Below are 22,543 nucleotides of genomic sequence, written 5' to 3' on the forward strand. Positions count from 1 at the left end.
CTTGCCTGTGTCACAGGGCAACAAGCTTGCCTATGTCACAGGGCAACAATCTTGCCTGTGTCACAGGGCAACAATCTTACCTGTGTCACAGGGCAACAAGCTTGCCTGTGTCACAGGGCAACTGGCTCGCGTGAATCGGGATTGCATTCTTTATTTTCTGTTTCTCTAGTGACGTGCGATCTAGTTCGGCTGCTTTAATTTGTTGCTTTTGCTCCTCCGCTCCTGTATAAATGTGATGGCGATCTCGATTTGCCAGTACATACTATCGCACAACTTTCGGAATAATTTAATCAAGTTATATCTGTAGTTCTTTATGACTGTTATCCCTGATTACGTAACTGACGTTGACAGGTCTATTTCTGTTTCCCTACATACATTTAAAATTACATTTTCTGTGGTCCTTATCACTGTTACTCATAGATCGAATATGATGGAAGTGACTATATAACTGACTTAAATGCACTGTTGTTGTTTTTAGAATAACAGCCTCACTCAGGCGAGAAAAATGTCACGTTTTACAGTATTTATGAAACCAACATAACTGTCATTATGGTTCAAAAGAAACTGAATTATTATATAGGTTGTGGGTGACGAAAATATTCACCTATGGATGTATCCGCTCCACAGCAACGCTGTCCTATCGAGGATCCATGAGCCGCAAAAGCAGATATCTTGAGGCGTGGAGCTTAAATTTGCAAAAGCTAATATCACGCCACCTGCTGTCTGGCACTGATGTTCAGCTATTTATGCTGCAAGTGAAAAAAAAATATAAAGAAAAATCATAATAAATGTATAAATTATTTGTGATTATTAGATACAAGTTTTACATCTGCCAGGTGTTGCTGAAATCTTGAAAGAAAAGTCTGGAAATAAACTACAAGGATGATCAGTCACCAGATGACACTGTGACAGTCCACGTCTCGCTTCACCCTGTGCGAACATGACCACCTGGTCGTACAGGAATTATTATAAGTCTATTATGCTTCAGGTGGCATCTTCCCTACAACCACAGGACAGTCACTCCACTTTCCCGACCACCTGCCAGGTAGTCTTTTTTATAGCCATAATTATATTGAAAAAACTTTCAGTATTTTTATACAGTATAAATACTGTTTCAAAATATTTATATTGCAGCAAAGCTGAAGGCTCTCACATTGGGTAATCGCAAGATCTCAGAATGCATAAACTCAACATCTCACAGGTCTACGGTAGTGCTAATATATTTATCTCCTTTATATGTTGACATATATACAATAGCTATACTTCTATAATATGCAAAAAGGTTTTCGTCAGCCCCAGCGGCGGAATATCGGTAAGTGGACCAAGCTGCCTCCTTGGGGCCCAGAATACTGAGGGCCCCAAAATCGTTAACTATTTGTATTTTTAACCTTTCTTGAGTTGTACTCTTATCTGTCGCGCCACAAAAATAATTATTTAATTATGAAAATTTATTTAAATATTATTTAAACACTTTTTATTTTGAAATCAAAATAATTCTCGTAGCTTGTAAAATAATTATTTTTTAAGAAAAATCAATATTCTGGACATGTTTCTAGTTGGCCAGCGGCAGTACCGAAATTAAATTATACATTTGGAGCTTATGTTAAAATTTAATTTTCAGTAATGTAATAACTGACAGTAGCGAGGGAAAGTGGGACCTTAAGCCCCCAGAGGATTTAGAGGTCCAGGGACCTTAAGCCCCTTTAGGTCCCTGGACCTCTAAATCCTCTGCTGGGATTCGTCACGATTTTAGAAGCAATTTGCATTTCACAAAATATATGGTAGTTTTTGAAAGGAAATTAACTTATAATGTTACACCAGTAACATTGTATTTCCTGGAACATCTACTTAGAGAGAAAATTTACCCTTACAGACACAAAATTTAAAATTGTTTCTTGAAACAACAATCCTGAAGTTCTTGAATGGGTTGTTGTTGTTGTTGTTGTTGTTGTTGTTGTTGTTGTTGTTGTTGTTGTTGTTGTTGTTGTTGTTGTTGTTGTTGTTGTTGTTGTTGTTGTTGTTGTTGTTGTTTGTTGTTGTTGTTGTTGTTATTACTTCGTATTACTATTGCTTAACGGTATTATTATTATTTCTCATTATTTTTATTATTTTTATGGTATTTTATTATTATTAGTCCTATTATTATTTTCAATATTATTATTATTATTATTATTATTATTATTATTATTATTATTATTATTATTATTATTACTTTTATGGTTTTATTATTATTTTTATTATTATTATAGGCCAGCCGTATAGGGGATAGGAATGAAAGAGTTTAGTGCAAGTACCAAGACTTGTAGTTTACCAGGATCTGAGGACAACATACCAGCTTGTGGCAGCTTCCCAAAGTTACAGAAGTATCTGTAGCCGAGTAATCTAAAGAGTGAATGCGTGACTCCCTACTTATATGGCGAGTGAGACGTCTGGGTTCCAATCCACGGCAAACTGAGGTGATTGTTTGTATAAATTTTCTCTTGTTTCCTCTGACTACATGTGCATAAAACTTGTTGAAGTAGGCCTACACCGTATTACCTGGAGTTTACCTGGAGAGAGTTTCGGGGGTCAACGCCCCCGCGGCCCGGTCTGTGACCAGGCCTCCTGGTGGATCAGCGCCTGATCAACCAGGCTGTTGCTGCTGGCTGCACGCAAACCAACGTACGAGCCACAGCCCGGCTGATCAGGAACTGACTTTAGGTGCTTGTCCAGTGCCAGCTTGAAGACTGCCAGGGGTCTGTTGGTAATCCCCCTTATGTGTGCTGGGAGGCAGTTGAACAGTCTCGGGCCCCTGACACTTATTGTATGGATAAAGAAATAAATAGCTAGTTTCATGCTAGAAACTGCTAGTGTATTTTTTTTTATATTTTATTTAAAATCCATACCATGTCATAAATAAAGTCGTAGATGATGTACAAACCTGAGAACGCTTGTTACTTCATACACTATACACATGACAATCATAAAACACAATCATAAAGCAGTAACATAAACAGAAACATAAACAATTACAGAAAACACGAACATAATACAAATGAAGCCCTAGCCACGTCCTCGAAAGCTAATCATAACCCACAAAGGTGGTCTGGTGGTTAACGCTCTCACTTCACACGGCGAGGGCCTAGGTTCGATTCCCAGCCAGAGTAGAAACATTGGGCGTGTTTCTTTCCACCTGTTGTCTATGTTCCCCATCAGTAAAATGGGTACCTGGGTGTTAGTCGACTGGTGTGGGTCGCATCCTGGGACACTGACCTAATTTGCCCGAGATGCTCAGCTTAACAAGTGGCTTTCTATGTAGTAGTATGTCATTGTTGTCAGCTAGGACTGTATACCATGTACATGTACTTGTAGTAAATAAAGATTATTATTATCATTATACGAGTGCCGCAACATATAACTGGTACATAACGAGTTATATGTATTACACACGTTACCCTTAACTTGTACACACTGCCTCCCCCTGAATGAAGGTGGGGACCAACCTCAAATTGCAAACCATACACACCCCTAACACCCACGTCCATCTAATAACGCAGTTACAAGAAGGACCTAATACACACACACACACACACACACACCAGCAAGTGCTGGATGAGGTACATATAACCAAGGAGGAGGTGAAGAAGCTGCTATGCGAGCTTGACACCTCAAAGGCGGTAGGACCAGACAACATCTGTCCGTGGGTCCTTAAAGAGGGAGCAGAGATATTGTGTGTGCCATTAACAAAGATCTTCAACACATCATTTGAAACTGGGCAACTCCCTGAGGTATGGAAGATGGCAAATGTAGTCCCAATTTTTAAAAAGGGAGACAGACATGAGGCACTAAACTACAGACCTGTATCACTAACGTGTATAGTATGCAAGGTCATGGACAAGATTATCAGGAGGAGAGTGGTGGAGCACCTGGAAAGAAACAAGTGTATAATTGACAACCAGCACGGTTTCAGGGAAGGAAAATCCTGTGTCACAAACCTACTAGAGTTTTATGACAAGGTGACAGAAGTAAGACAAGAGAGAGAGGGGTGGATCGACTGCATTTTTTTGGACTGCAAGAAGGCCTTCGACACAGTTCCTCACAAGAGGTTACTGCAAAAGCTAGAGGATCAGGCACACATAACAGGAAAGGCACTGCAATGGATCAGAGAATACTTGACAGGGAGGCAACAACGAGTCATGGTACGTGACGAGGTGTCAGAGTGGGCGCCTGTGACAAGCGGGGCTCCACAGGGGTCAGTCCTAGGACCTGTGCTGTTCTTGGTATATGAGAACGACATAACGGAAGGGATAGACTCAGAAGTGTCCTTGTTTGCGGATGATGTGAAGTTAATGAGAAGAATCAAATCGGATGAGGATCAGGCAGGACTACAAAGTGACCTGGACAGGCTACAAGCCTGGTCCAGCAACTGGCTCCTTGAGTTTAACCCTGCCAAGTGCAAAGTCATGAAGATTGGGGAAGGGCAAAGAAGACCGCAGACACAATATAGTTTAGATGGCCAAAGACTGCAAACCTCACTCAAGGAAAAAGATCTGGGGGTGAGTATAACACCGAGCATATCTCCTGAGGCGTACATCAATCAGATAACTGCTGCAGCATACGGGCGCCTGGCAAACCTACGGATAGCGTTCCGATACCTCAGTAAGGATTCGTTTAAGACTCTGTATACCATCTACGTTAGGCCCATACTGGAGTATGCAGCACCAGTTTGGAATCCACACCTAGTCAAGCACGTCAAGAAATTAGAGAAAGTGCAAAGGTTTGCAACAAGACTAGTCCCAGAGCTACGGGGATTGTCCTACGAAGAAAGGTTGAGGGAAATCGGCCTGACGACACTGGAGGACAGGAGGGTCAGGGGAGACATGATAACGACGTATAAAATACTGCGCGGAATAGACAAGGTGGACAAAGACGGGATGTTCCAGAGATGGGACACAGACACAAGAGGTCACAATTGGAAGTTGAAGACTCAGATGAATCAAAGGGATGTTAGGAAGTATTTCTTCAGTCATAGAATAGTCAGGCCGTGGAATAGCCTAGAAAGTGACGTAGTGGAGGCGGGAACCATACATAGTTTTAAGGCGAGGTATGATAAAGCTCATGGGGTAGGGAGAGAGAGGACCTAGTAGCAATCAGCGAAGAGGCGGGGCCAGGAGCTATGACTCGACCCCTGCAAATAGGTGAGTACCATACCTTACCACTCGATTACGTCGTGAAGCAGAAGCCTGCTTCACACATCTAAACAAACTAGGAACACGGAACAGTATCAAAATAGCAATACACAAATAGTATACAGAGTAATGCGGTGTTTGTTGAAACCAAAGCACCATACATATAGGCAATAAAACAATACATACATGCCAAATGAACATAAATACAAAATAACGTAAGAGAGGCCAACCAGTGCACGCACTCTGATACATATCACAACTGATATGCAATACAAAACAAATTGTCATGTGAGTCAACAATACGCCCACAGGCCTAAACAGCTATAACCCCGAGACCTATCAAAAATACAATATCATAGCACATAATTATACTCCAAGCCCCACGATCCATACATAGAAACCATATGGTTGAGCGAAACATAAGGACAGACAGAAACACCGTGACACGCTGGACCCTTTGCTGGGCACGTCCGCGTACACTCAGACCAAAATGCATGGTTTTGCGCATGTTCTACTACTTCCACTTCGCATCTGGGTTCCCGTTTTTTATTTCTGACCAATCATAAGCCTTCTGTGAGTCGCTCCAGCTAAGTGGTGATGGCGTTTGCTCGCTTCCCATTGGTCGAGAGACCAAAATGTAAGCATTTCTAGCTTGGAGTCACCGAGAGACTTTTTGTCATCTAGTGTCACTCATATACCCTTGGATTTTGCCCTCTACAATGTCGGTAAGTACTGATTTGTGTGTCTAGTGAGTAAATGAATAGTTTAGCTATATTTTGTTATATATATAGTCTGTGTGAAGCATAATGTGAGTGCACCATGCAGATGAAAAAAGTGCAACAAAAACCATCCGAACAAACTTTTTAAATTTCAGTAAATAAATATTTCTGAAAAAAATTGTTATGCATATATGAATTCTGTAGTGGTCTGGGTGATAAGAGAACGTTTTTATTGTCCTTCCAGATCAATGAGAAATTGTTTTATGGTGAGTCCTCCTAAGAAAAGTCCAAATATGTCTGCGTTTTTGGAGGAAAGTGACTCAGATCCAGAGCCAGATGACCTGGAATTGCTTGATATTGGTGATGAATACTTGCCACCGGGTGCAGAGGTGTCAAGTGATGAGGAGGAAGATAAACTTTCCATATAGCCGAAATTGGACAAGAAAAGAAAGGTAATACGATCGAGGAGTACCCTTATGAAGAAGATCTTCTTGATGAACTTGGTTCTCAAGCTCAGACCAAATGGGACAAGGCTGACATCCACAATAACCCTTCGCCTGCATACTAACATGAAAAGTCTCTTGCAATTAGGTGTGCATATGATTATTTTACCGAGTTTTTTACTAAAGATATGATAGACCACATCACATTACAAACTAATTTGTATGCCAGGCAAAAAAAAAAAAAAAATGCATAGTACTTTTCGAACCGATTCTGAAGAACTGACGAGGTTCATAGGTATTCTGTTGTATATAGGTCATTTTTTACACCCATCCATTGAGGACTATTGGGCTACTTCACCTAAGGTACCCCAGGTTACAGAAGTCATGGGATCTAAGGGGTTTACGTTGCTTAGGCATACATTTCTTTTCAATGATAACACATAAAGGCAGGTTAATGACAAATTCCACAAAATAAGGCTTCTTTACACTGCATTAACTAATGCTTGCTGGAAAGTTCCAGCTACACTTAAACAGTTTGTTGATGAAGTTATGGTTGGTTTCAAGGGTAAAAACCCCTGGAAACCTAAGGCAGTACATCAAATCCAAACCAGACAAGTGGGGTTTCAAACTATTTTGTCGTGCAAGTGACGATGGAATCATACACGATATGCTAATGTATGAAGGCAAAACAATTTTTGACAACATCCCATAAAGCTGCCACATGAAGAAACTAAACTACCAATAAGCTCAAAGATTGTTCTGGTGCTTGCAACAACTCTTGACCAAAGAAATACATCAGAAATCTAGGCTGACAGTTTCTTTTCAAGTCCACCTTTGATCAAGTTGCTAAGAAACAAGTATAACTGCAGATACACTGGAACAGCACGTAAAAATAAATTTGGTAAGCCACAAGTAATGCCTCTCAAACAAATGGAAAAGAACATAGTGCCTAGGGGCACTTTTAACTTCAAAACCAATGATGGTATTCTTGTTGTAAGATGGAAGGACAACAAAGCTGTGACTTTAGTGACAAATGATGTGGGGGCTATTCCTTTGAGTCTTATTGAAATATATAATAAGGAAACAAAGACAAAAAACCAGTTCCAGTGCCCTGCAGTCATCAAGAACTATAATGCACACATGGGAGGTATTGACAAAAGTAACATGTTGGTGCATATGTACAAAACACCTATGAAATCTCTACGATGGTACATGCAGCTGTTTGCCTATGTTCTTGATCTTGCTGCCGTGATTGTCGGCCTCTAAAAACCAAATGCATGCCACTGAAGCTATTCAGGCTTGAAATCTCTATCACTGCAAGATCCAAAGCACAAACGTTTAGACGCAGCAACATAAGAACAAGTCCAAGTCCACTTCCAGTGGTGACAGTAATGCTCACGATTTGTCAACCTTGCAATTGCCATCTCCAATGCAGTACCAACATGCAGAAAGGCCAGATATCAGTGTGAGGTTGGATGAGCAGCTAGGTCACTTGCCAGTGCTAGGCAAGCTACTAACATGCAAGTATTGCAGCAAACACAAACATCATGTCACATCCTCATTGCTTCATAAAGTTTCATTGTACAAATTTGTGATGCAGAATGATTGTTCTTTCTCAGGAAACTCAGGAATATGGGAATTGAAAGTTGTATCCCTTTGCAATGTGTCCATATTGCTATTTGGTCCATTTTTCTATTTTTTTAAATACTTACAAAATGTTTGGAAACATGTCCCATTTATGTTTTTGATATTGTCTATTTGTGTAATAAATTAAAAAAAAAGTTATTTGGTGTTTTATTAACATTTGCAACTTTGCAACATTTAAAATTGTTTTCCCCCTACCGGGCATGTCCTTGTGTAGTTGGACTTCGCATTATTAGCAATTGATCGACAAGTAACTTTCACATCTCCAATGATATGGGCTCATTTACCTTACACTGAAATACTCTATCCACTCATAGGAAATACATTTTGAAATCGATTTTTTTTCGAGGCTTGCCCTCTGAAGGGATTTATATAATTATTAATTAATTAAATCTTCACTTTCACACTCAAGCATCCCCTAGCACACAAATGTAACACACATAACTAGCATTGCCAACGCCCATTCGCACTCCCTTCCCCGGAAGACTAGCCTGTCGGAACCCCTGACGTTACAAATTCCATAAATCCCTCATTGCAAAATCACTGTAATCCACCTTAAATTCCTTCTGCCAGCTCCGTCTGTATAATTCCCTATTACGGCACTTAGACTTGTAAAAAGATGCGGCTAACACCATTTTCCTTTCGTCCACTCCCACGTCCCACATTGCCCAAGAAATAAATACAAAATCTGTTACCAAATACACCACTGCATTCCGAACCTGCGCCCTCTCCCATATCCAAACTTAACACCCGCAAGACTGACAACTGACCCCCACAAACTGACTCGCACAACTGAATCATTCCCTTACAATGCCAAAACGTTCACAAAAATAAACCTCTTGAAAAGCCGTGTCGTCCCCACCACACGCACAGCACTCCCTAACTTCCCTGAACCTCCTATGAAATAAAACTACCCCCGATGGCAAAATCCCATGTAAAAACTGAAACATTACCTCCTCTACGCACAGTCCTATATGCAGCATCTTTAAGCACACCCAAATATCTCACCATGCATACATAGGGTATGCCCCCTCCACCGCAGCCACTTCCCGATCCCTCCCCACCCTCTGGAGACCCTCCACTTTCATATGTACTGGATCCCAAGCAATCATCAAAACTCGCAACATGGCCTCACAATCCTGTAAATCCCTACCCCCCGATCACTGTCACATATCCTCATGCACCCTATCTATCCTTCCACTCCTCCCTCCTGCAAGAAACTCCATTTCACATACACTCATCAATCTTCGTTCCAATGGAATAAGCCCCAGCCCACCCTGGCTAAGCAAAAGCATGACCAATCACAGCCCAAGCCCCAGATAAACCGAAAAACCCTATGCAACAATCGCTTAACATCACATGGCACCAAAGGGTACATGACAGCAACATGCCATACCTTACTGTACAAGAGTATGTTAGCTACAATCACCCCTTGGTGCAATGTGAGATGTGTCGGCCGCAATCCCTCAAGTCACCCCAGCACACGATCAACAACCCTCTCTGAATTAACTCCTCTCGCCTCCCTCGCATTCCTCGCATACACAACACCACAAATCTTAACCTGATCAACAACACTCCACCCACCCCTGTCACCCCTCCTCTACCCAAACCCAGTCCCCAAGTTCCATCCCTGTAGCCTCCCCAAACACGGCCACGACCGTCCTCACATGCACCCCAATAGAACCATTGTATCATCAACATAACCTACAATACCTGGATGCCCGGTGTATTCCTCACCCTCCACCCCCTTCCTCACACACTGCTGAACTGCCCTATAAAGCGGATCCTGCAAACATGCGTATATTATCTTTCTACCCCTCAATTTCTGCAACAGGGTAGCCTGCACCTCCATCCCCATAACAATCCCTCAGCTGCCCTTGAAGATACCCTATAAGCCCATATTCCAACTGATTTTCCTCCTGCCCACATCGAACATACAAGTCCCTAATGCATGTCTTAGCCACGGTTTCCCACCAACTAACCAAACCACCTCCCCAGGCGCCCCATTCCACCAACTTACCCACAATTTTGCAAAAGACTCCCGCCCATCCCCCACTTGGATCAACCGGACATTCAGTTTCCAATAACCCCCATATCATCTATGCAATCCCACCCACCCTAAATCCATCAAGACTCTCTGATGGTCAGAAAAACCCACGTCCAACATGCTTACCCACTGTACTTCGACCGTGAGAGACACATACAGTCTGTTAAGCCTGGCCACGTACCCAGGACATACAAAAGTGTGCTCAACTCCTCTCCCTCAGCACCCCCCACATCTATTAACCCCACCCCAATCAACAAATCCCCCAAAACTGCAGAACAATACCCCGTACCTCGTGTTTCCACATCCTTACGCCTGATGACACAATTCCAATCACCACCTGCGATTGTCACTGCAGGAAGTGATCTCAGATGGTATACTAATGCCTCCCTTACGAACCTGTTCTTTACATGACCATCCCCCTCAGCCGGTCCATACACACACTTAAAGGCGGCCCTATCTCACCCCCATAGCCATTCAACCCTGACCACCCTCTCCTCCCCACCCTCTTCACAATGCTGCACAACAAATGGGCTAGTCTCACTAATCATGATTGCCACACCTCCTTTCAGTCTTGTTGTGTGTGCCATGTACACATGAAAACCCTCCATTGTTAACACCAATCCTCAGGGTCTGTCTCCAAAGAAGGCAGTGTCCCAGGAAGACTGGCACGTGCAGTCTCTGTCATCTCAGTTTTCTCCACCTCCGCATGCCACACCATGCCTGGTGAAGGAACCGACTCACAAGATGGAGCCGGCTCTGCACATTCCTCCCGGGCCTCCGTGCATCGCCCATCATCCCTGGGGCCCTGTTGGCGATCACATTGTGCAGAAATATAACTGTATGCTACACGCAAGCGATAGGTATGCTGTTGCCCCGCGTAAGTCACCATAACCTGGACTCGGAAGTCGTCCAAGATGACGTAGGATGGTATCGGATGTCGTAACGTCGTCTTCAATGTGAGCGTACCTTCGGGAAGTCCAGCATACAGGCCGTCAGACCACCTCCCGACCGTAGCCATATGTATTGTGCCAGTTTTATCGAAAGCTGCACGTAGATCCGATTCATTGGCCTTGAAAGGCACATTACGGATTTTCGCCGATATATAATGACGTGAAACATCATTGAGTTTTACAGACACTGCAGGGTTAACAGGAAGACTGACATCCTAATACCCCAGTTTGGCTGTTTGGAACTTCACAAAAATCCTGGAAGCACCATTCAATGCCACACCATATAAATCGTCATTGGCGATGCCATAGGTGTTGCGAATGATAGCCGGCAGTAACATAGCTGTAGTTGGCCCAGGCACAGCCCCACAGATCAGTTCAATACACACAGTGTTGACACGGTGCCTACCAGCCAGCACCATATGGTGAAAACAAACAGCCACCAGTTGACGGTAGGGGGCAGTAGCAGTGCACGTCCTCTTGGCCCAAGGATTAAGAGACGAATGAAGTTTTATGGATATGGATACATTTCTACTGAGACTTAATGCTCTTGTCCCATCTATTATATTCACAGCAGAGACACAAGTGAACTTTAAACTTCCATTCTCAGATGTTCTGATCAATTAGGTTGATAGAATTTTCACATTTACAGTAAATAGGAAGGCCACCAATGTTTGCTCATACATCCACTACTACTCAAACCATGAAAAAAGAGAAAAGAGGAGTGTTTTTCTCATTATGTTTCTGAGAGCCTACCAACTCTGCAGCCTGGAGTTTTTTGGAGGAAATTAGGAAAATCTTTGATAATGCCACAAAACTACAGTACCCTAAAGAGTTTATAGAAATGGCAGTTAGGAAAACTTATCATAGGACTGAACCTAGGAATACATGTCAGATCAAGTATGTGCTCCTTCACCCATTCAATAATAATTTATCTGTCCTGCCAAATGCCCTAAAAAGATGCAACATACAAGTAGTTTTCATGGACTGTTAAATGCATTGTGATCCAGAATTGCCCCCAGCACTCTACTGGCTGTGTTTACTTATCTTAAGTGAGACAGACTGGCAAACCTGTAGATGTTAGACTATGACAACACTTTTTTGATACGAACAGCTCAGGAATCTAATGTCATATTAAACTACACCCAGGATTGCAATAATCCTGCAAAGTGGATGGAAGCCAGAACCCTAGTTCCTTGTTCCTCTTGGCTGGAGAGAAAAAAATAAAATAGGCATTTGTAAACATAATAAATGTTTTATAATTGAGGTCACTGTACATAACCTTAAGCCAGATTCCAATTCGAATGCTTTTGGACTCAAATTTTGTAGTTCCACACTGACAAATTGAGTTGTGCTATCTATTTGCATTTGACCAGCATCTGCTAATGAGATAGGTGATGTTAGCCTCATTGTTTGACAGATACACGGAAGATAAACGAGGTATGTTTTCTTTATTAAGATGGTAGGAAAATTTCTTAAACAATTGCAAAGGACATAAAATTCACAATATAAAGTCTTATATAATTAATTAAATAAATTTAAATGAACTGTTTATTGCAAAATTTAGAAAAGAAAAAATTGCTTTAGTTTAAATCATCTTAGGTGTGGTTTCTAAGTTAGTTTTGATTAAAAAATAAAAATCTTTATATAGGCATTTTGAAAATCAATTGGGTGGTTAGAATCACTCACATGAATAAACAGAGCATTAGACTCTTGTCCAGTTCTAATGTTCAGCGTGCTGAGTCAGGAGTCAGGTCACATGTGAGATGACATCTCAGCCTTATAAACAGTTCTGTAATAATAATGCAATCACGAAATCACTTGGAATTTCACTACTTTTTCAGAGTGGTTATTTTATGTAATATATATATATATATATATATATATATATATATATATATATATATATATATATATATATATATATATATATATATATATATATATATATATATATATATATATATATATTTCAACAAGTCGGCCGTCTCCCACCGAGGCAGGGTGACCCAAGAAAGAAAGAAAATCCCCAAAAAGAAAATACTTCCATCATCATTCAACACTTTCACCACACTCACACATTATCACTGTTTTTGCAGAGGTGCTCAGATTACAACAGTTTAGAAGCATATAAGTATAAAGATACACAACATATCCCTCCAAACTGCCAATATCCCAAACCCCTCCTTTAAAGTGCAGGCATTGTACTTCCCATTTCCAGGACTCAAGTCCGACTATATGAAAATAACCGGTTTCCCTGAATCCCTTCACTAAATATTACCCTGCTCACACTCCAACAGATCGTCAGGTCCCAAGTATCATTCGTCTCCATTCACTCCTATCTAACACGCTCATGCACGCTTGCTGGAAGTCCAAGCCCCTTGGCCACAAAACCTCATTTACCCCCTCTCTCCAACCCTTTCGAGGACGACCCCTACCCCTCCTTCCTTCCCCTATAGATTTATGTGCTTTCCATGTCATTCTACTTTGATCCATTCTCTCTAAATGACCAAACCACCTGAACAACCCCTCTTCTGCCCTCTGACTAATGCTTTTATTAACTCCACACTTTCTCCTAATTTCCACACTCCGAATTTTCTGCATAATATTTACAGGACATCTCCACTGCCTCCAACCGTCTCCTCGCTGCTGCATTTACCACCCAAGCTTCACATCCATATAAGAGTGTTGGTACTACTATACTTTCATACATTCCCTTCTTTGCCTCCATAGATAGCCACAGCATTGATTATTTCCTGGTTTGCTGTGATGATTTCACACTTGGAGGGATTGAGGATGAGTTCCAAGTCTTCTCCCTGTGTTTTCACCAGTTGTAGGTCCCCTACCAGGGACTCTTCAGTACCTGCCAGAGTGCCATCATCCAGGTACCAGATATTGAGCTCGCTGCTTAGGCTGGAAGTTAGTTCTCTTACTGCCAAGCAGAAGAGAAGTGGAGCTAGTGGGTCACCCTGCTGAACACCTTCTGATGAGAGAATTTCATGTTCTCCAAACAAAAGAATTGAGGGTTTGCTGTAGCCGGCTGAAATGAAGGGAAAAAGACTGGGGAAGCGATCCCGAACAGCTGGCAAGACAGCATCTCTCTTTACCATATTAAAAGCATTTCTAAAGTCAAGTTTGACTACGGCCTTGTCTTCTTGTAGGTCCCTGATGTAGGCCCTTGCCGCATGAGCTGCAGCTTCACTGCCTTGAGGGACTCCAAAGCCCAGTTGGTGTGGCTGGAATAAACTGGCAGCTTCTAGGCGAATGTTTCTTACTGCTGCTTTGGCAACGAGACGGCGAAGAGTGTTTCCAACCGCAATGGGTCTGATTCCCCCATCCTTCTTCTTCAAGGCACACAGTGAGGCTCCAAAAAAGAAAGGTTTAATTTCTCCTGGGATTCGCCCAGCCAGGCAGTTGTTGGCGAAAGTTGTCAATTTGGTGAGAAGAAGTGATGCAGATGCACCAAGTACTGGATTTACCATCTCCTTGAGGTGCTGAGGTCGAATTCCAGAGTAACCTCCTGCAGATCCTGCAGGAAATGACACAATCGCCTTATAGACTTCCGATTCAGGCAAAATTAATTGTTCAGTGATGGGGTCTTCCTCAGGGTTGTTGTTGATGGCTATGGTGTCCCTGGTTGGATGCTTGTCTCTTAGTGCTTGGGCTGTGGTCTCATCTTTGGGGGCTACAGTGTCGTCACTTGTAATTATTCGGATTGCTCCCACTGTGTTACCTTCTTCATTTTTTTTGCTAACCTGTGCGCAAATTTTCTCGTTTTCAGTGGGACTTTTCTTGGGTCTACCTTTGTGATTCCTGCGATGATGGGGCAGAGGGACACAATTATCCGTTCTTGGGTAGTTGCGCACTGCCTTGATAACTGACGTGGTTAGCAGTTTGCCTCGTCTCTCAGGAACTGCAAGACAGACATTGCCGAACAGGAGCAGGTTGCGCCATGCTTGAATGGTGCCTCGGGCTTCTAAGTTGGTGGAACCTCCATTCACCTGCTTGAGAAGGTCTGTGAACTTCCCTGCTGCATATGGGCGAGCCGCTTTAGGGATGTGGGATAGGGTACTGTTAGCAGTGGATTTGAATGCCAACAGAAGGTTATCACAAGTGAGGAGGTTGCCATTGGAATTGTCATCTGCCTGTGGAGGCTGTGGGCTGCTCTCTGCTGGGGGCATATGTGATCCTGCACACCCATTGTGTGCACGAATGCGACCATCCCTGTTGCGTGCTCGAAACTCTCCGCACACCTGACATGTGCCTCTTCTTTCATTGTTGGGTGCACTGTTTCCCTGGCTTTGTGGCTGGCTGGCTTCATCATCTGCCATACCTCAAACTGTGTGGTAAGCCCAGGCTGAAGGGAAAATGGCGCATGGCACATACCGCATGTGGTTCATGGTGGTGGTAGGGGGAGGAGAGGGGTCTCCCCTCCTTGTGGTGGGCGGTGGAGGGAAGGGAGGAGTGGAAGATGTGTGATGAGGCGGAGTAGGGCACTCACTCCCTCCCAGGACAAGTCACTATACAACGCAATGCTCTGAGCACCTGTTACTATACGCCACTATGCTCTGTGCACCTGTTACTATACGCCACTATGCTCTGTGCACCTGTTAGTATATGCCACTATGCTCTGTGCACCTGTTACTATACACAACTATGCTCTGTGCACCTGTTACTATACGCCACTATGCTCTGTGCACCTGTTACTATACGCCACTATGCTCTGTGCACCTGTTACTATACGCCACTATGCTCTGTGCACCTGTTACTATACGCCACTATGCTCTGTGCACCTGTTACTATACGCCACTATGCTCTGTGCACCTGTTACTATACGCCACTATGCTCTGTGCACCTGTTACTATACGCCACTATGCTCTGTGTACCTGTTACTATACGCCACTATGCTCTATGCACCTGTTAGTATATGCCACTATGCTCTGTGCACCTGTTACTATACACAACTATGCTCTGTGCACCTGTTACTATACGCCACTATGCTCTGTGCACCTGTTACTATACGCCACTATGCTCTGTGCACCTGTTACTATACGCCACTATGCTCTGTGCACCTGTTACTATACGCCACTATGCTCTGTGCACCTGTTACTATACGCCACTATGCTCTGTGCACCTGTTACTATACGCCACTATGCTCTGTGCACCTGTTACTATACGCCACTATGCTCTGTGCACCTGTTACTATACGCCACTATGCTCTGTGCACAGCCCCAACTATAAACGACACGCCGCTTTACACTACACGTGCTATACGCATACCATGCTCATACTACGCACTATACACTATATACACGGTGAACAAACACTCCATTGTTGTAACACGAGGACACGGTGTATGCGCGCCTGTTTGGGGAAGGGAGAGACACAGTTTTACCCCTCAACCTCCGCCTCCTCCTCCTCCTCCATTAGGCCTTCCCTCACTGACCTCACCTACCCATGGTGACTGTTATGTTCCCTCACTGAATTCACATACACAACACTTTTCTTGATTCTGAAGGAAGAGACGAAACGCAGAGTCTTCTGACCCTTTCCAACACGAGCAGCAGATATTCACACACCAGCCTATTGCTGGTTGCAAGCTTCCTGCTCTTACACCCCAGGCTGAGTTTATTATATGTGCAGCACTTCTATCACCTGAGATTATGCAAGTGTTTGTATTGGATGTGTGCTTCTTGCGATACAGTGACGAGCACTTATATATAGCTCTTGGATGATGCAATCCAAATGCAACTGTAAATTGCCTGCTCACTGAATGTGTAGCCTCCTTACTGCATTCTCTTCCCAGCTCTTGATTCCTGGCTAGGAATCGAATCCAAGCCTTCGCCGTGTGAAGCGAGAGCTTGAGCCACTAGGCCACCAAAGCCCAAGACTAAACAATCAAACCATTTAGCTCTATTAGGGAGGAATTTTTTGAAACAAGGTTGCTTAACACAATCCTCCCTAATAGAGCTAAATGGTTCAGATATGTTGATGATATTTTGTGTCTTATGCCCACAAATGTAGATATACACCATTTCCTTGGAAAATTAAATAGCTTAGCCCATTCTATAAACTTTACTGTTGAGTTTGAAGAAAATAACTCATTGCCTTTTCTAGATGTTTTAATTATTAAGGGTAATAATGAATTCAAATTTAAAATTTACAGAAAACCTACAAATAACTGTTCCTATGTCCACTATTATTCCTCGCATCAAGATAGAGTCAAACTGTCTGTTTTCTCATCAATGTTTTTGAGAGCTTTACGAATTTGTAGTCCTGAGTTCATAGATGAGGAAATATCCAAAATTTATGAAATAGGTAATGATTTAAAATACCCAAGAAATGTAATTGATAAATCTTTTAAAGTTGCTAGAAATACTTTTTACAATTCAAAAAGGGACAACCAGCCTTATTCAACTAAAAATATGTTGGTTCTCCCTTACCATGAAAACTTGGTTGATATGCCTTCTCTTCTTAAGACTTTTAAAATTAAAGTTGTATTCAAAAATCTTGATACAGTAAAAAATACTTTTGATAAAGAATTCCCCCCAAAATGCTGATGGATGTGTCTATAAGATTCCTTGTAAAATTTACGATAAAGTTTATTACGGTCAAACTGGTAAAAATCTCGAACTAAGATTAAAACAACATAAATATAGCATTAGAACTGGACAAGATTCCAATGCTCTATTTATTCATGTAAGAGATTTTAACCATCCAGTTGATTTTCAAAAAGTTGAGAAAGTAGTATCAAGCAAGTCCATGGTCGACAGGAATATAATTGAATCTTGTTTTATAAAAAGCAGTTTTGACAATAATATGAATATTTCCTTTGGTTTATATAAATTAGATCCATTTATAATTATTAGAATTTGGGAAGAATTTAATAATACACTGGACAAATAATAATTTTTAAATTTTCTTGGGCAGAATAGTTTGTGGGTGAGTTGTGCAAAGGACCTATCCAAGTTGGGTCGGCGTGCGTCAGGTGTTTAACTGTTGTGGGATCTGATAGTGAGGTGCTGGCCAGGCCCCTTATATAGCTTCCTTGGATGCTTTACTTTCATAGTTCCTTGATAATGTGAGTAGTCACGAAAGCGCTTGGAATTTCTCTATTCTTTCAGAGTGGTTGTTTTGCATATATATATATATATATATATATATATATATATATATATATATATATATATATATATATATATATATATATATATATATATATATATATATATATATATATATATATATATATATATATATATATATATATATATGTATATATATATATATATATATATATATATATATATATATATATATATATATATATATATATATATATATATATATATATATATATATGTGGAAAAGAATCTTTCCTCCGTAAGCCATGCTTGTCGTAGACATTTACTAAAAAAGAGAAGAAAAACTTTATAAAACTATGATGCTTGAATGTGCGTGGATGTAGTGCGGATGACAAGAAACAGATGATTGCTGATGTTATGAATGAAAAGAAGTTGGATGTCCTGGCCCTAAGCAAAACAAAGCTGAAGGGGGTAGGAGAGTTTCGTTGGGGGTAAATAACTGGAATTAAATCTGGAGTATCTGAGAGAGTTAGAGCAAAGGAAGGGGTAGCAGTAATGTAGAAGGATCAGTTATGGAAGGAGAAAAGAGAATATGAATGTCTAAATTCAAGAATCATGTGGATTAAAGTAAAGGTTGGATGCGAAAAGTGGGTCATAATAAGTCTGTATGCACCTGGAGAAGAGAGGAATGTAGAAGAGAGAGAGAGATTTTGGGAGATGTTAAGTGAGAGACTAATTGTGGTAGGGGACCTGAATGCTAAAGTAGGAGAAACTTTTAGAGAGGGTGTGGTAGGTAAGTTTGGGGTGCCAGGTGTAAATGAAAATGGGAGCCCTTTGATTGAACTTTGTATAGAAAGGGGTTTAGTTATAGGTAATACATATTTTAAGAAAAAGAGGATAAATAAGTATGCAAGATATGATGTAGGGCGAAATGACAGTAGTTTGTTGGATTATGTATTGGTAGATAAAAGACTGTTGAGTAGACTTCAGGATGTACATGTTTATAGAGAGGCCACAGATATATCAGATCACTTTCTAGTTGTAGCTACACTGAGAGGAAAAGGTAGATGGGATACAAGGAGAATAGAAGCATCAGGGAAGAGAGAAGTGAAGGTTTATAAACTAAAAGAGGAGGCAGTTAGGGTAAGATATAAACAGCTATTGGAGGATAGATGGGCTAATGAGAGCATAGGCAATGGGGTCGAAGAGGTATGGGGTAGGTTTAAAAATGTAGTGTTAGAGTGTTCAGCAGAAGTTTGTGGTTACAGGAAAGTGGGTGTGGGAGGGAAGAGGAGCGATTGGTGGAATGATGATGTAAAGAGAGTAGTAAGGGAGAAAAAGTTAGCATATGAGAAGTTTTTACAAAGTAGAAGTGATGCAAGGAGGGAAGAGTATATGGAGAAAAAGAGAGAGGTTAAGAGAGTGGTGAAGCAATGTAAAAAGAGAGCAAATGAGAGAGTGGGTGAGATGTTATCAACAAATTTTGTTGAAAATAAAAATTTGGGAGTGAGATTAACAAGTTAAGGAAGCCTAGAGATCAAATGAATTTGTCAGTTAAAAATAGGAGAGGAGAGTTATTGAATGGAGAGTTAGAGGTATTGGGAAGATGGAGGGAATATTTTGAGGAATTGTTAAATGTTGATGAAGATAGGGAAGCTGTGATTTCGTGTATAGGGCAAGGAGGAATAACATCTTGTAGGAGTGAGGAAGAGCCAGTTGTGAGTGTGGGGGAAGTTCGTGAGGCAGTAGGTAAAATGAAAGGGGGTAAGGCAGCCGGGATTGATGGGACGAAGATAGAAATGTTAAAAGCAGGTGGGGATATAGTTTTGGAGTGGTTGGTGCAATTATTTAATAAATGTATGGAAGAGGGTAAAGTACCTAGGGATTGGCAGAGAGCATGCATAGTTCCTTTGTATAAAGGCAAAGGGGACAAAAGAGAGTGCAAAAATTATAGGGGGATAAGTCTGTTGAGTATACCTGGTAAAGTGTATGGTAGAGTTATTATTGAAAGAATTAAAAGTAAGACTGAGAATAGGATAGCAGACGAACAAAGAGGCTTTAGGAAAGATAGGGGATGTGTGGACCAGGTGTTTACAGTGAAACATATAAGTGAACAGTATTTAGACAAGGCTAAAGAGGTCTTTGTGGCATTTATGGATTTGGAAAAGGCGTATGACAGGGTGGATAGGGGGGCAATGTGGCAGATGTTGCAGGTGTATGGTGTAGGAGGTAGGTTACTGAAAGCAGTGAAGAGTTTTTACAAGGATAGTGAGGCTCAAGTTAGAGTATGTAGGAAAGAGGGAAATTATTTCCCAGTAAAAGTAGGCCTTAGACAAGGATGTGTGATGTCACCATGGTTGTTTAATATATTTATAGATGGGGTTGTAAGAGAAGTAAATGCGAGGGTCTTGGCAAGAGGCGTGGAGTTAAAAGATGAAGAATCACACATTAAGTGGGAGTTGTCACAGTTGCTCTTTGCTGATGACACTGTGCTCTTGGGAGATTCTGAAGAGAAGCTGCAGAGGTTGGTGGATGAATTTGTTAGGGTGTGCAAAAGAAGAAAATTAAAAGTTTATACAGGAAAGAGTAAGACAATGAGGATAACAAAAAGATTAGGTGATGAAAGATTGGATATCAGATTGGAGGGAGAGAGTATGGAGGAGATGAATGTATTCAGATATTTGGGAGTGGACGTGTCAGCGGATGGGTCTATGAAAGATGAGGCGAATCATAGAATTGATGAGGGGAAAAGGGTGAGTGGTGCACTTAGGAGTCTGAGGAGACAAAGAACTTTGTTCTTGGAGACAAAGAGGGGAATGTATGAGAGTATAGTTTTACCAATGCTCTTATATGGGTGTGAAGCATGGGTGATGAATGTTGCAGCGAGGAGAAGGCTGGAGGCAGTGGAGATGTCATGTCTGAGGGCAATGTGTGGTGTGAATATAATGCAGAGAATTCGTAGTTTGGAAGTTAGGAGGAGGTGTGGGATTACCAAAACTGTTGTCCAGAGGGCTGAGGAAGGGTTGCTGAGGTGGTTCGGAAATGTAGAGAGAATGGAGCGAAACAGGGTGTCTTCAAGAGTGTATCAGTCTGTAGTGGAAGGAAGGCGGGGAAGGGGTCGGCCTAGGAAAGGTTGGAGGGAGGGGGTAAAGGAGGTTTTGTGTGCGAGGAGCTTGGACTTCCAGCAGGCATGCGTGAGCGTGTTTGATAGGAGTGAATGGAGACAAATGGTTTTTAATACTTGACGTGCTGTTGGAGTGTGAGCAAAGTAACATTTATGAAGGGGTTTAGGGAAACCGGCAGGCCGGACTTGAGTCCTGGAGATGGGAAGTACAGTGCCTGCACTCTGAAGGAGGGGTGTTAATGTTGCAGTTTAAAAACTGTAGTGTAAAGCACCCTTCTGGCAAGACAGTGATGGAGTGAATGATGGTGAAAGTTTTTCTTTTTCGGGCCACCTTGCCTTGGTGGGAATAGGCCAGTGTGATAAATATATATATATATATATATATATATATATATATATATATATATATATATATATATATATATATATATATTTATTATATATATAATATATATATAATATATATACATTATATATATATAATATATATATAATATATATTTCCCTTCCCTTTATCCCTTCATAGAATCGTGTTATAGTGTGACTTCCAAACTATTGTTTGGGGACCATGAAATTGACTCGTGTGAGGGCGTGCAACAGGGGGACCCTCTCGCCCCCTTTCTATTTTGTTTGGTCATCAAGGAAGTCACGGAGGCACTCTCCAGCGAGCTCAATATCTGGTTCCTGGACGACGGTACCCTAGCTGGCACAACAGAATCTCTCCTGGAGGACATCAGTAAAATTAAAGACATGGGAGAAAGCCTGGGCCTTTCTTTAAACCCCACCAAATGTGAAATAGTTTCTACCAATCAACAGTTGATCCAGAATATTAGTACCGTTTTACCAGGAGCACGAGCCATTGATCCAGCCAATAGCACTCTCCTCGGTGCTCCTCTTGGGTCCAATGCCATCGATCTGATCCTAGGAAAAAAAGTCTCAGACCTCCGGACGATGGAAAGCAGGATGAAAGACATTGACACACACAATGCCTTCTACCTATTCACCAGGTGCCTGTCAACCCCAAAACTTACCTATTTTCTGAGATGCTCCCCAGCCTTCAGCAGTCCAAAACTCAAGGAATATGACTCTCTCCTGAAGGCCATGCTAGAGAGTGTATTGAATCTTTCCCTTGACGATGGACAGTGGTTGCAAGCCTCACTTCCGGTCAGGCTTGGAGGGCTAGGAGTACGCAGATCCTCCCAGATTGCTCTACCAGCTTTCCTATCCTCTTCCATTGCATCAAACAAGTTGATAAGACAAATTCTTCCTGACACCCTCAGTGACTCAGCAGGAATAGAAGACCCTAGCTATGTCAGTGCCATCACCGAATGGGAGACTCTTGCTGCTCCAGCACCAAACCCTAGTG

The sequence above is a fragment of the Cherax quadricarinatus genome, chromosome 22 (genome assembly GCF_038502225.1).
Source record: "Cherax quadricarinatus isolate ZL_2023a chromosome 22, ASM3850222v1, whole genome shotgun sequence".
NCBI classification, from domain to species: Eukaryota; Metazoa; Arthropoda; class Malacostraca; order Decapoda; family Parastacidae; genus Cherax; species Cherax quadricarinatus.